We start from the raw sequence: 12,946 nt of genomic DNA, 5'->3' as shown, positions 1-12,946 counted from the left end.
AGGAGGATCGCCTGAGCCCAGGTTGTCGAGGCTGTGGTGATCTGTGATGGTGGCACTACACTCTAACCTGGACAATGGAGTGAGACTCAGACTCAAAAAAAGAAAAAGTCATATATTACAAAACCTTTCGATGGATTTTTTTCTTCCAACTTTCTGTAATTTTCCCCTCATTTATTTAGAGGCTCCCAGAATACTTCTGGATATCTCCATGAAAGGTAGATGGAAAATATAAAAATAATAAAATAAATGCCCAGCAGCAGAAGTTACTTGATTTGGCATTATCCCCATTTTTCATAGACGAAGAATCTGATGATCAAAAAATTAGTTTATTTATTTAGCCCAGAATCACACAGAAAGACATAGCTCTGGCTACTTTAATAATTTGACCTGGGGCAGTGGCTCACACCTATAATCCCAGCACTTTGGGAGATGGATGTGAGAGGATTGCCTGATCTCAGCAGTTTGAGATCAGCCTGGACAACTTGATGAGACCTCATCTCTATAATAAATCAAAAAAATTTACCAGGCATACGCCCGTGGTTCCAGCTACTTGGAAGGTTGAGGTGGAAGGGTCACCTGAGCCCAGCAGGTCAAGGCTGCGGTGGCCATGAGCGTGCCATTGGGCTCTAGCCTGGGCAAACGAGTGAGACTCCAACTCAAAAATAAATAATAATAATAATTTGAGAGGACCTGTATAAGATGAAAATGTGAAACCCTTTATTTAAAAAAGCAGGAAAAGTGCTGTTAGGATATTAAGATGCAAGTGTAAAGTCTTTTCCTTTCTTCTGTAGTCTGTTGCTCAACTTGTCAAGGTATTTTTTTGTTTGCTATTTGATATCATGGTAAATAAGGGAAAAGAGAAATTTTAAATGATTGGCATGAATTTTATCATTCATCTTTATCCCGTGCAAGACTAGTTTAAAGTGCAAATAAAAGAGCATTTCACTCATATGCTAAATTACCAAAAATGCACAATTTGCTCTTCATAGCTCATGCATATATTCCATTCTTCCCAGAACGGTGAAAATGACACACGAAACTGTTTTTATTTTACTTTTTGATATGTGTACGTTCTCCCAACACCCTCTACCTTGCTTACTGATGAATAATGGAAGCCTGAAAGGAAAAGAAATGAAGAGTCTATCTTATCTTTCTATTTCCTTTCATGTTGTCATAGTCGGTGTAAGTGGTTGCCTAATACGGAGAAGTCACGTGAATAAGAAAGGATGATGAGGTTTCTTGCTTTTTAGAACTCCACTGCCTTCTTTCTATACTCAAAACAAGTTCTGTTCCAACGTAAGATGTGATCTCTTCAGGCTGTCTGCACCTCTCCTGTTCAGTCAAGACATAGCATGCTTACTTTGTACTATTCAAGTTGAATCTCAATAAACTTCTACACATGATGGGTCTGCTGGAATTCTGTGCGCATAGGGTATTGTGAATGCTTTATGTGAATGGGGAGGCAAGGAATTATGGACATAAATATTGCACTACCTTCTCTACTCACTTGCATGTTGCCATGAGACTTCCCATTGGGCTTTACTTATAAAAAGCAAGTTCAAAGATAAAATTGTTCTTATTGTTATTTAAGTTTTGAGTTGGGGTTTCACTCTGTTGCCCAGGCTGAAGTGCAGTGGCATGATCACGGCTCAGCACATCCTCAAACTCCTGGACTCAAGTGATCCTCCCATAACAGACTCCTGAGTAGATGGGACTACAGGTAGGCACTACCACGCCCAGCTAACTTTTTATTTTTTGTAGAGAAGTCTTGCTATGTTGTCCAGGCAGATCTCAAACTCCTGGGCTTAAGTAGCTCTCTCACCCTGGCTTCCTAAAGTGCTTGGTATTACAGGCATGAGCCACCATGGCTGACCTAAAGATAAAATAAGTAATAATTTCAGACAGCAATAACAGAGCACTAAGCCAAGCGTGGGGCCCTTCTGCCCAGGGTTTTGGGCAACTGCCCAGATTACGTGCCCATGAAGCCAGTCCTACCGTAGGAGTGAACTCATATCTGACTCCAAACAAATCTCTTATATCAGGGGTTCCCAACCCCTGGGCCAAAGACCGGCATCCGTCTGTGTAGGAACCGGGCCACAGAGTAGGAGGTGAGTGGTGGGCAAGCAGAGCTCTACCTTCTGTCACATCAGCAGTGGCATTAGATTCTCATAGGGGCCTGAACCCCAATGTGAACTGAACTGTGCCTGTGAACAATCTTGGTTGCGCACTCCCGAGCATCTAATGCCTGGTGATCATCCTCCTCCACCCCTATCCCATTTTCCACGAACTGGTCCCTCATGCCAAAAAAGATTGGAGATCCCTTTCTTATATCACATGGAGTCTCTCTAATAACATAGGACAAAGGATTGGCAGAGTGATCAAAGAATGTCAAGAAAGCGAAAGCATTTTAAGAGGCTAAAATAAGTAACACTGAACCGCTGCCCTTGGGTTCTATAGTGGTTAATGCTATGGTATGAATGTTTGTGTCCCCTCAAAATTCATATGTTGATTTGGGAGTCCAAGCAGGAGGATAGCGTGAGACCTGGAGTTTGAGACTAGAATAGTGAGAGCCCATCGCTACAAAAAATAAGAAATAATTATCTGGATTGCGTGTGCCTATTGCTACTTGGGAGGCTGAGGCAGAAGGATAACTTGAGCCCAGGAATTTGAGACTGCAGTGAGCTACGGTCGTGCCACTGCACTCCAGCCTGGGTGACAGAGCAAAACACAATCTGTTAAAAAAAAAAAGATAAATAATGATATAATATAGAATTCTTTTATAGAATTTTTTGTTTTCAGCACCTTGAATCATCCTTCTACCTTATGGCCTCTGTGCTTTCTGATGAGAAATCACCTGTTAATTTTGCTGAGGATCCTTTTTGCCATGATTTTTTTTCTTGTTATTTTAAAGATTCTCTCTCTGTCTTTGATACTTGACAGTTTTATTATGATGCATTCATGTATGGCTCTCTTTGAGTTTACTATATTTGAAGTTTGAGGTTTATGGATATGTGGATTAATGTTTCTCATCACAGTGGAACTTTTTGACCATTATTTCTTCAAATATATTTTCCTCTCCTTCTGATATTCCCTTTATGCATATTTTAAAAGTTTGATGATGTACCAGAGGTCTCTCTTTATGTATATATTTGTATGTTTTATAGTGTACCAGATGGTCTACAGGTCTGTTCATTTTTCTTAACTCTTTTTTCTTTCCTCTCCTCAGATTGGATATTCTTTATTTACCTATCTTCACGTTTGTTGATTCTTTCTTCTGGCTGCTCAAATCAGCTGTTGAGTGTTTCTAGTGAATTTTTCATTTCAGTTATTATAGTTTTCAACTACAGAATTTCAATTTACTTCTTATCCATAATTACTGTTTTCCTATTGTTATTCTTTTTTTAAAAAATAGTTTTAGTGAGATATAATTCACCCCTTTCAAGTGTAAAACTCAGTGGTTTTTAGTATATTCACAGAATTGTGCAAACATCACCACAATAAAATTTAGAATGCTTTTAGTTCCCCCAAACAAAACCCTGTACCCATTAGCAGTCACTCATTCTCTTCCCCACTCCTCCTCCAGACCTAGGCAACCACTAATCTATTGTCTGTCTGGATAGATTTGCCAATTCTGAATATTTCATATAATTGAAATCACAAAATATGTGATTTTTTTTTCTGAATGGTTTAATTTGCTTGGGATATTGCTTTCAAGATTTATTCATGTTGTACCATGGATCAATGCTTCATTCTTCAATGCTTCATTTTTTTTCTTTTTTTTCTTTTTTTTTTTTGAGTCGGTGTCTCCCTCTGTCACTCAGGCTGGAATGCAGCAGCACAATCATGGCTCACACAGTCTGGACCTTCTGGGCTCAGACAATCCTTCCATCACAGCCTCCCAAGCAGCTGGGACTACAGGTGCACACCACCATGCCTGACTAACTTTTAAATATTTTTTTAGAGATGAGGTCTTGCTATGTTGCCTAGGCTGGTCTTGAACTCCTGGGGCTCAAGCAATTCTCTCACCTTGGCCTTGCAAGGTACTGAGATTACAGACATGGGGCACCACACTCTGCATTCATTCCTTTTTTATGGCTGAATAATATTCAATTGTATGGAGATACCACATAATGTTTATCTATTCATCAGTTAATGGACACTTGGGTTACTTCCACTTTTGGGGTAATAAGAATAATGCTGTTATGAATATTCATGTAGAAGATTTTGTTTGGCCATATGTTTTCAATTCTCTTGGAGGTAGATTTGCTGAGTTATATGGGTAGCTCTGGGTTTTTTAAAAACAGACTGGGCATGGTGACTCAAGCCTATAATCCCAGCACTTTGAGAGGCCAAGGTGAGAGGATTGCCTGACCTCAGGGGTTTGAGACCAGCCTGGGAGCCTTGGTGAGACCTTGTCTCTACAAAAAATAAGCTGGGCATGGTAGCGGGGGCCTGTAGTTCCAGTTACTTGGAAGGCTGAGGCAGAAGGATCGCCTGAGCCCAGCAGGTCAAGGCTGCAGTGGTCGTGGCTGTGCCATTGCACTTCAGCCAGGGCAACAGAGTGAGACTCTGACTCAAAAAAGAAAAATTCATTCAGAGAGTGCATGTATAGGTTTGTTACATGGATCTGTTGGGTGATTGGTGAGGTTGGGCTTCTATTGAACCCATCATCCAAGTAGTGAACATAGTACCTAATAGGTGTTTTCAACCCTTGTACCCTCCCCACTTTAGGAATCCCCAGTGTCTTTTTGTTTGCTTATGTTTGTGTGTACCTGGTGTTTGGCTCCCAATTATAAGTGAGAACATGTGGTACTTGGTTTTCTGTTTCTGCATTAATTTGCTTAGAATACTGGCCTCCAGCTACACTTGTGTTGCTGCAAAGGACATGATTTTCTTCTTTTTTATGGCTACAAAAAAATTCATGGTGTCCATGTACTACATTTTCTTTATCCACTCCACCGTTGATGTGCATTCTTTTTTTTTTTTAATTTTTAATTTTGAAGATGTGGGGTACAGTTCAGGGTTAGGTATACAAATGTTCATTATGCAGGTACCCTTGTTGATGAGGTATCCCCCACCCCAGAAATTTCTAACTACTGCCAATCCCTTTCTTAGAGTATTATGATAATTGTTCAGGATCCGTTTATGAGTGAGAACATATGGTACTCAGTTCTTTATTTCTGTGAAAGATCACTCAGTATTATAGACTTTATGTCTGCCCAGGTTGTTGCGAAGTTCATGATTTTGTTCTTCTTTATGGCTTCGTAATATTCCATTGTATAAATGTACCACATTTTTAAAAATCCAGTCCTCTTTTGATGGGCAGCATGGTTGGTTCCATGTCTTTGCTATTGTAAATAATGCTGCAATAAACATGCGTGTACAGGTATATTTTTAATAGAGTGATTTGTGTTCTTCTGAGTATATTCCCAGTAGGGGATTGTGGGGTCATATGGAAGGTCAATTTTTAGAACTTTTAGGAATCACCACACTGTTTTCCACAGAGGCTGTACTAGTTTACACTCCCACCAACAGTGTATGTGTTCCCTTTTCACCGCATCCTCTCCAGCATCTGTTATTTTTTGAGTTATTGATGATGGCCATCCTGACTGGAGTTAGGTGGTATCTCAGTGTAGTTTTAATTTGCATTTCTTTGATGACTAGTGAGGCTGAGCATTTTTTCATGTATCTGTTGGCTGCTTGTATATCTTCTTTGAGAAGTGTCTATTCATATCTTTGCCCATTTTGTAATGGGGCTGTTTGTTTTTTTCTTTTTGGCATGTTTGAGTTCCTTGCAGATCCTAGATGTTAGGCCTTTGTCAGACATAGAGTTGGCAAATATTTCTTCCCAGTTTGTGGGCTGTCTCTCTGCTCTCTTGATGATTTCTTTGGTTTTGCAGAAGTTTGTCAGTTTTATGAGGTCCCACTTGTCTATCTTCTCTTTTATGGTGTGAGCACCTGGGGTTTTAATCAGGAATTGTTTGCCAGTTCCAATTTCCATAAGGGTGTCTCCTGCATTTTCTAAGGTTCTTATAGTTTGAAGATGAAATGGTCTTTGATCCATTTCAAGTTGATTTTTGTGTATGGATATAGGTGGGGGTCTTGTTTCAGTCTTCTGCAGATGAGTTGGTTAAGAAATAGAAGTTTTGCTTCTGGAATCTCTATCCTGTTCCATTGGTTTATATGCCTGTTCTTGTACCAATACCAGGCTGTTTTGATTATTGTAGCTTTATAATAAAGTTTAAAGTCTGAGAGTGTGATACCTCCTGCTTTTTTTTTTTTTTTTTTTTTGCTGAGGATTGTTTTAGCTATTCATGGTCATTTATGTTTCCATATGAATTCCTGTATTGCTGTTTTCAGGTCTGAGAAGAATGTTGTTGGTAATTTGATGGGTATTGTGTTAAATCTGTAGATTGCCTCAGGTAGAATGGACATCTTAGCAATGTTGATTCTTCCAGTGGAATATTTTTCCACTTGTTTATGTTATCTTTGATTTCTTTGAGCAGTGTTTTGTAGTTTTCATTGTAAAGGTCTGTCACTTCTCTGGTTAGAAAGATGCCAAAGTATTTCATTTTGATTACTCTTGATGTGCATTCTTATTGTTATTCTTTAAATGGTGAGACACTGTGACCATAATTTCTTTTAGTTCTTTAGATGTAGTTTCCTTCAGTTCTTGGTCATACTTATAATATTTTACTTAAAGTCTATGTATAGGAAGTTAAAACTTCCTTAGGCAGTTTTTATTATAACTTTTGTATAAGTACACTTTCCTGCTTTTTTGTATATCCTATAATTTTTCATTAGAAAACTGGATATTTTAAATAATATAATTCGGCAGGGTGCGGTGGATCAGCCTAATCCCAGCACTTTGGGAGGCCGAGGCGAGAGGATTGGCTGAGTCCGGGGTTTGAGACCAGCCTGGGCAACTTGGTGAGACCTCGTCTCTACAATAAATCAAAAAAACTAGCCAGGTGTGGTGGCGTTTGTCTGTAGCTCCAACTACTTGTAAGGCTGAAGTGGAAGGATTGCCTGAGCCCAGCAGTTCGAGGCTGTGGTGGCTGTGAGCATACCATTGCACTCCAGCCTGGGCAACAAGAGTAAGACTACATCTCAAAAAATAATAATAATAATAATATTATTATTATTATACAATGGATGGCCGGGCGTGGAGGTTCATGCCTGTAATCCCAGCACTTTGGTGGCTGAGATGGGAGGATTACTTGATCTCAGGAATTAGAGATCAGTCTGGGCAACATAAAGAGATCTCACTTCTAAAAATAAAATAACAATAATAATAATGTAATGAGGGCCCTGAAAAATTTGACCTATAAGTTAGAGTTGTACTTTAATTTAGAAATACTTCTATTTTTCTGCTCTAGTGGCAATGTGCAACATATTTTGAACAATCTTTTGCTGTAATATCCAGAAAAGTAATAGGACTGGAATGTTTTTCCATGAAAGTAACCATTTAACCTTATGAAATAAGATGTGGTGGTCCCATTTAACCAAATAAAAATTTAGTGATTCATTCCATACAAAATCATCAAAAGACAAGAATGCAAAAATGGCTTTCAAAATGTTGTTAACTTTTAAAATCTAGTGGTTATTCTGGGATTTATGGGAAATATCCCATTAATAAATTTTGAGCTGATTTCTTTGTAAGAATTAGATCACTGCTTCCCACAAATCTCACCAACATTGTCCTATAGCCCTGTCTCTGTTTTTTTTCTGTTTGATCTCTCATTTGTTTTCTCTATGATATCTAATTGAGTATGTCTTTGTGATTTTATGTTTCTCAATCTTAATTGAACTTCATGTTCCTCATTTATAAAATAGGATATTCTATTCCCATGAACTCTATCCACTAACAGGGTTGTTTTTTAGTTTTGTTTCGTTTTTCAAATAAAACAATATTTCATGATACTTTTTAAGTCATAGTGATATAAGTTTTTCAGATCAACCTGGGCTTAAAGAGTGTCAGCTCAATGGTTTGGCTAGCCAAACCCAGAGAGTCAGCTTGATGGGCTGGCAAGCCTAGCCCCGAGAGTATTGGCTCTAATGGATTGGCAAGCCAAGCTCTGAGAGTGTTGCTGATTCAGTGAGCTGGCAAGCCAGCCCCTAGAAGTATCTCAGTTTTGGAGTCTCTGCTTCTGTTGGCAGCTCTCCCAGTTTAGCCGGCTCCTTCAGCTGGCAAGACAGCCTCCAGGGTGCATGGCTCTCTGGTTCCAAAGATCTTCTCTAGCTCTTCAGGCCAGGGTTCTTCTTTCATGCCCAGGAGGAAAGAAGGACATGGATGGCCAGAAAGTGAGAAAGCAGGATTTATTGAGAGGACAGCAAAGCTGACAGAGCAGGAGGGGACCAGAATGGTTGCCCCTGGGTTGTTAAATTTTAATAATACTTGTTAGAGCTCCAGAAAGTCATAAACTGATTTCTGTTGCTTCTTCCTTTACTTCTTTGAGTGTTTTTTCTCCCTTTTCATATTGAAACTGTTACCAAGAAGACATATCCTGATTGTTTTTTACTAGAAATAAAAAGTTCGGCATTTTATATGTGATGGAATTATCACTGCAGGCTTTCATATGTGACAGAATTGGTATTTTAATGTTATGTTATAATTTTCAAATGATACAAATACACATTTTTGTATTCTCTCACAAATTACTTAAACAACTTATCAACTTTAATTTTGTATCTCTGTCAATTAAATTTTGAAAATTTAAATTCAAACACATCAGAAAAACATCAGGTCTTTTAAGTTTAAATTTTAAAAATTGAATATCAATTAAATTAAATTTTAAACAAAAAGTTAAACTTAACTCAAATTTTAAATTTAGATTTAAAATATGAAATATGAAAGCTTAAAGTTAATTTAACTTTAAATTTAAAAGCCTTGACAAGAAACCAGAATTAGCTGAAATAATCCCCGTACAAATCAGTAAAAACTGAAAAATGAGAACATTTCCATCAGAGATGTTGGTGGGGTGCAGTGGCTCATGCTTGTAATCCCAGCACCTTGAGAGGCCAAAGTGGGAGAATCGCTGAACCCAGGAGTTCAAGACCAGCCTAGACAACATAGTGAGACTTCGTCTCTACAAAAAATGAAAACATTAGCCAGACATGGTGGTGCACATCTATAGTCCCAGCTACTTGGAGGGCAGAGATGAAAGGATCACCTGAGCCCAGGAGATTGAGGCTGCAGTGAGGTTTGATCACGCCACTGCACTCCATCCTGGGTGACAAAATGAGACACCAATTTTTTTAAAAATGTCAAAAAGATTATCTATAAAGTTGGTCTATATTCCAGTTCATCAAGTTGGAGTAGTCAGTGAGGTGGACATTCAGCTGTTGATCCCTGGGTAAACTGGCTCTCTGGTGACTTGGCTTTCTGTGGGTTGACATTCTACAGGGGCCTGCTTTCCTAGATGGGGAAGAAAATATGAATAGTGTGTATGTACAAGCGTGATCTACATTTTTTGACAAGAACAGGTTGATAAAACATTTGTACAATTAAAGAAAATGAATGCAATACAAGGCAATACCTAAGGATGGGTGGAGAAAGCTGAACAGAGGTAAGAGTTGGAAAGATAAAATGAAGCTGGGATTGAGAGTCATAAACCAAATGCATCTGATAAACTGCTCATAGATTTTACTTGCTGGAGTTGGTAAAAAGAATCTTAAAATTGATTTACATTAATTAAAGTAAGAGTCTACTGTATATAATGGACAACCAAAATAACTGTTGCTTAAGTGAGAAAAATATTTATTTCTCATTTATTTCCATTTCTGGAAAAGAAATCTAGTAATGACAGTCAAGGGCTGGAATGGAAGCTACATATATCATCAGAGGCAGGGTGATTGTCTTTTTGTTCCACTATCCTAGCACTTAGTCTCCATCTTTAGTGCTACTTTCATGGTCTAAAATGGTTGCTGGAATGTCAACCCTTGTTTCTGAGTTAAGGACTGTAAAAGAAAAAAAAAAAAGGTGGGTGAAAAAAGAACACTTCCCTGTTGAATCAATTCTCTTTGAGGAAACCTCTTGGAAGTCCCATGCAAATTACATTTCCGTGGGGGTCTTGGGACTTCACTGTACTCAAATTCAAGGGAAACCAGGCAACAACATGGTCAACTAAAATTCATGTTTTGATAAAGAAGAAAGAAAGAATGAATGCTGGGTTAGTTAGCAGTCTCTGACGCTGTGTTTTTCCTTTTTGCATTTGGTATTCATGAATACTGATTATCAAATGCTTAGAAACATAATATTGAACTCTAGCAACACTGTTAAAGATGTTGGGGGTAGCAATACAGAGTAGTCTCTTTCAGTAGAAGGAAGATTTATAGAGAAACATATTGAAATATTTTATTTTAAGACCTTGATCTTATCTCAAAAAGTCAGTTTTTCTGCCAGTATGTACTCATTCAAGGAGACCCTTTTCCTGGCCGTAAGTGGCCAGTCATGAGCAGGTCACAGGGTAGATAGTAAATGGAAGGGCAAGTAGGAAGAGCAGCTGACGAAGATCTGAGTGTCAGGCCAAGAGTGGTCAAGCCGACCTTGCTATTACATAATGATTCTCAGTTGTAGCGAAAATAAAGTTTATATGTTGATGCTGATGCTAAGGGGTTACGTCTGTGTTTGAGAATTATTCTGTAGGGTTTTTGTTTGTTTGTTTCTTGCTTTAGCAGTCACTTCTCATCCCATTAAGCAGTATAGGGACCAAGAGAAAACGTATCCTTTGCCATCTAAAGGTTTGCTGAAAATCAACTGACAAAGGCAAATTCGTAGCAGAAAAGCCATACAGATTTATTAGCAAGCATGGGGGAGAATCACAGAGTGCTGACCCCATCATGCAACAGGTTACAGATGGTTATATACTCTTCTTCTTAGGGGAAAGGGAGATAGGGAAGTGTGGACAGTTTTAGGGGGGTTAGTTAATGACTTTTAGGGGAATTCAATGGACTTGAGGAACATGCAATGGCCTGGGACAACGTCTGTTGGGCCTGCAGAGCACGCAATGGTTTGTGACAAAATTCTGTCCAGATGTGTGGACAGACTTTATTTTTCTTGCTGCAATATGAGCTCAGGTAATGAAAATTCAGTGAAGGGATTAGTAGTAATTATTTTCTTCTTTGGTGGGTCCAGACTTTAGGCAGATAACGGAACTTTGGAGAACATCATCCTGTGCTTTAGGGGAGACAGAAGGTTGAGAGACAAGAGATGAGAGAAGGTCAGAGAGACCTTGAGGCTTCTTCTTTGGTTCAACATGTCAAAGTGCCATATTTTGGAGTCTCAGTTTCTGACCCCAATAGCAGTTCTTTTCCGTTCCTCCCTCTTCCCAACACCCAGCAACCACCAAGCTGCCCTCTGTTTCTATGAATTTTCCTAGAGAAATCTCTCATCTCCTATCATTCCCCCAAAATGTGACCTTATTCTCACCTACTTTCATTCAGCATCCCTCCCAATACAATTTTATTTTTTATTTTTTTATTTTTATTTTTTTTTGAGTTGGAGTCTTACTCTGTTGCCCAGACTGGAGTGCAGTGGCTGCTGCCGGCCACCGCAGCCTCAACCTGCTGGGCTCCAGCGATCCTTCCACCTCAGCCTTCCAAGTAGCCGAAATTACAGGCACGCGCTACCACACCCGGCTGATTTTTAAAAATTTATTGTAGAGATGAGGTCTCGCCTGCCCAGGCGGGTCTCGAACCCGCGGGCTCAGGCAATCCACTCACCTCAGCCTCCCAAAGGCGCGGGATTACAGGCTGAGCCACCGAGCCTGGCTCCAATACAAGTTTAAAGTCTTTCACCTCTTCCCTTCCCTCATCCAAACCTTCTCTCATGTGTGTGTCATACTTAAGTGAAATGCGGATTTCTCGGTCATTGATTATAATGTCCCACTTACATACTTACTTAGATTCCTGGCGTTTTGATGTTGGAAACTGTCCCTTTTAATTGACTCTTGTGGCATTGTCATTTACGATCAGGAAGTGATCTTCATATACCTGCAACTGTGGCACATCAACAATACACAGACCTACAAAAGTTGACAATTCACATCAGCATCCTAAGTGGTTCCCAGAGTACTTTATCTTCTCTGTTTCTTGTATTTTCTTTACTTTGAAAAAAGGAAGAATATCATATTATATTGAATTTTATTTTCCTCCTATATTTATTTCATGTTCTTGGAAGTTCTATTTAGTGACCCTTATTTCCATAATAAATTAATGTTTTAGCCAGGCACGGTGACTCACACCTGTAATCCTAGCATTTTGGGAGGCCAAGGTGAGAAGATTGCCTGAGCCCAGGGGTTTAAGACCAGCCTGGGCAACTTGGCGAGACCTTGTCTCCATGATAAATCAAAAGTTAGCTGGGCATGGTGGCATGTGCCTATAGTTTCAGCTACTGGGAAGGCTGAGGTGCAAGAATCGTCTGAGCCCAGCAGGTTGAGGCTGTGGTAACTGTGAGCGTGCCATTGCACTCAAGTCTGGGCAACAGAGACTCCAACTCAAAAAAAAAAGAGAAATCTCTCATCTCTTATCATTCCCCCAAAATGTGACCTTATTCTCACCTAAACTTTCATCCAGCATCCCTCACAATACAATTTTAAAGTCTTTACCTGAGCCCGCGGGTTCAAGACCCGCCTGGGCGGCGAGACCTCATCTCTGCAATAAATCAAAAAATCAGCCGGGCGTGGTAGTGCATGCCTGTAATTCCGGCTACTTGGAAGGCTGAGGCAGAAGGATCGCCGGAGCCCAGCAGGTCGAGGCTGCGGTGGCCAGGAGCGGCCACTGCACTCCAGTCTGGGCGGCAGAGTGAGACTCCAAGTCAAAAAATAAATAAATAAATAAATAAATAAATAAATAAAGTCTTTCACCTCTTCCCTTTCCCCATCCAACCCTTCTCTCACGTGTGCGTGAAAACTTAAGTGAATTGTGTGTAGTGATTTTACCATCA

The sequence above is a fragment of the Carlito syrichta genome, unplaced genomic scaffold, assembly GCF_000164805.1.
Source record: "Carlito syrichta isolate Samal-C Ts95f unplaced genomic scaffold, Tarsius_syrichta-2.0.1 Scaffold82277, whole genome shotgun sequence".
Lineage (NCBI taxonomy): Eukaryota > Metazoa > Chordata > Mammalia > Primates > Tarsiidae > Carlito > Carlito syrichta.
The sequence above is the reverse complement of the archived record's forward strand: the minus strand, read 5'-3'. Positions refer to the sequence as shown.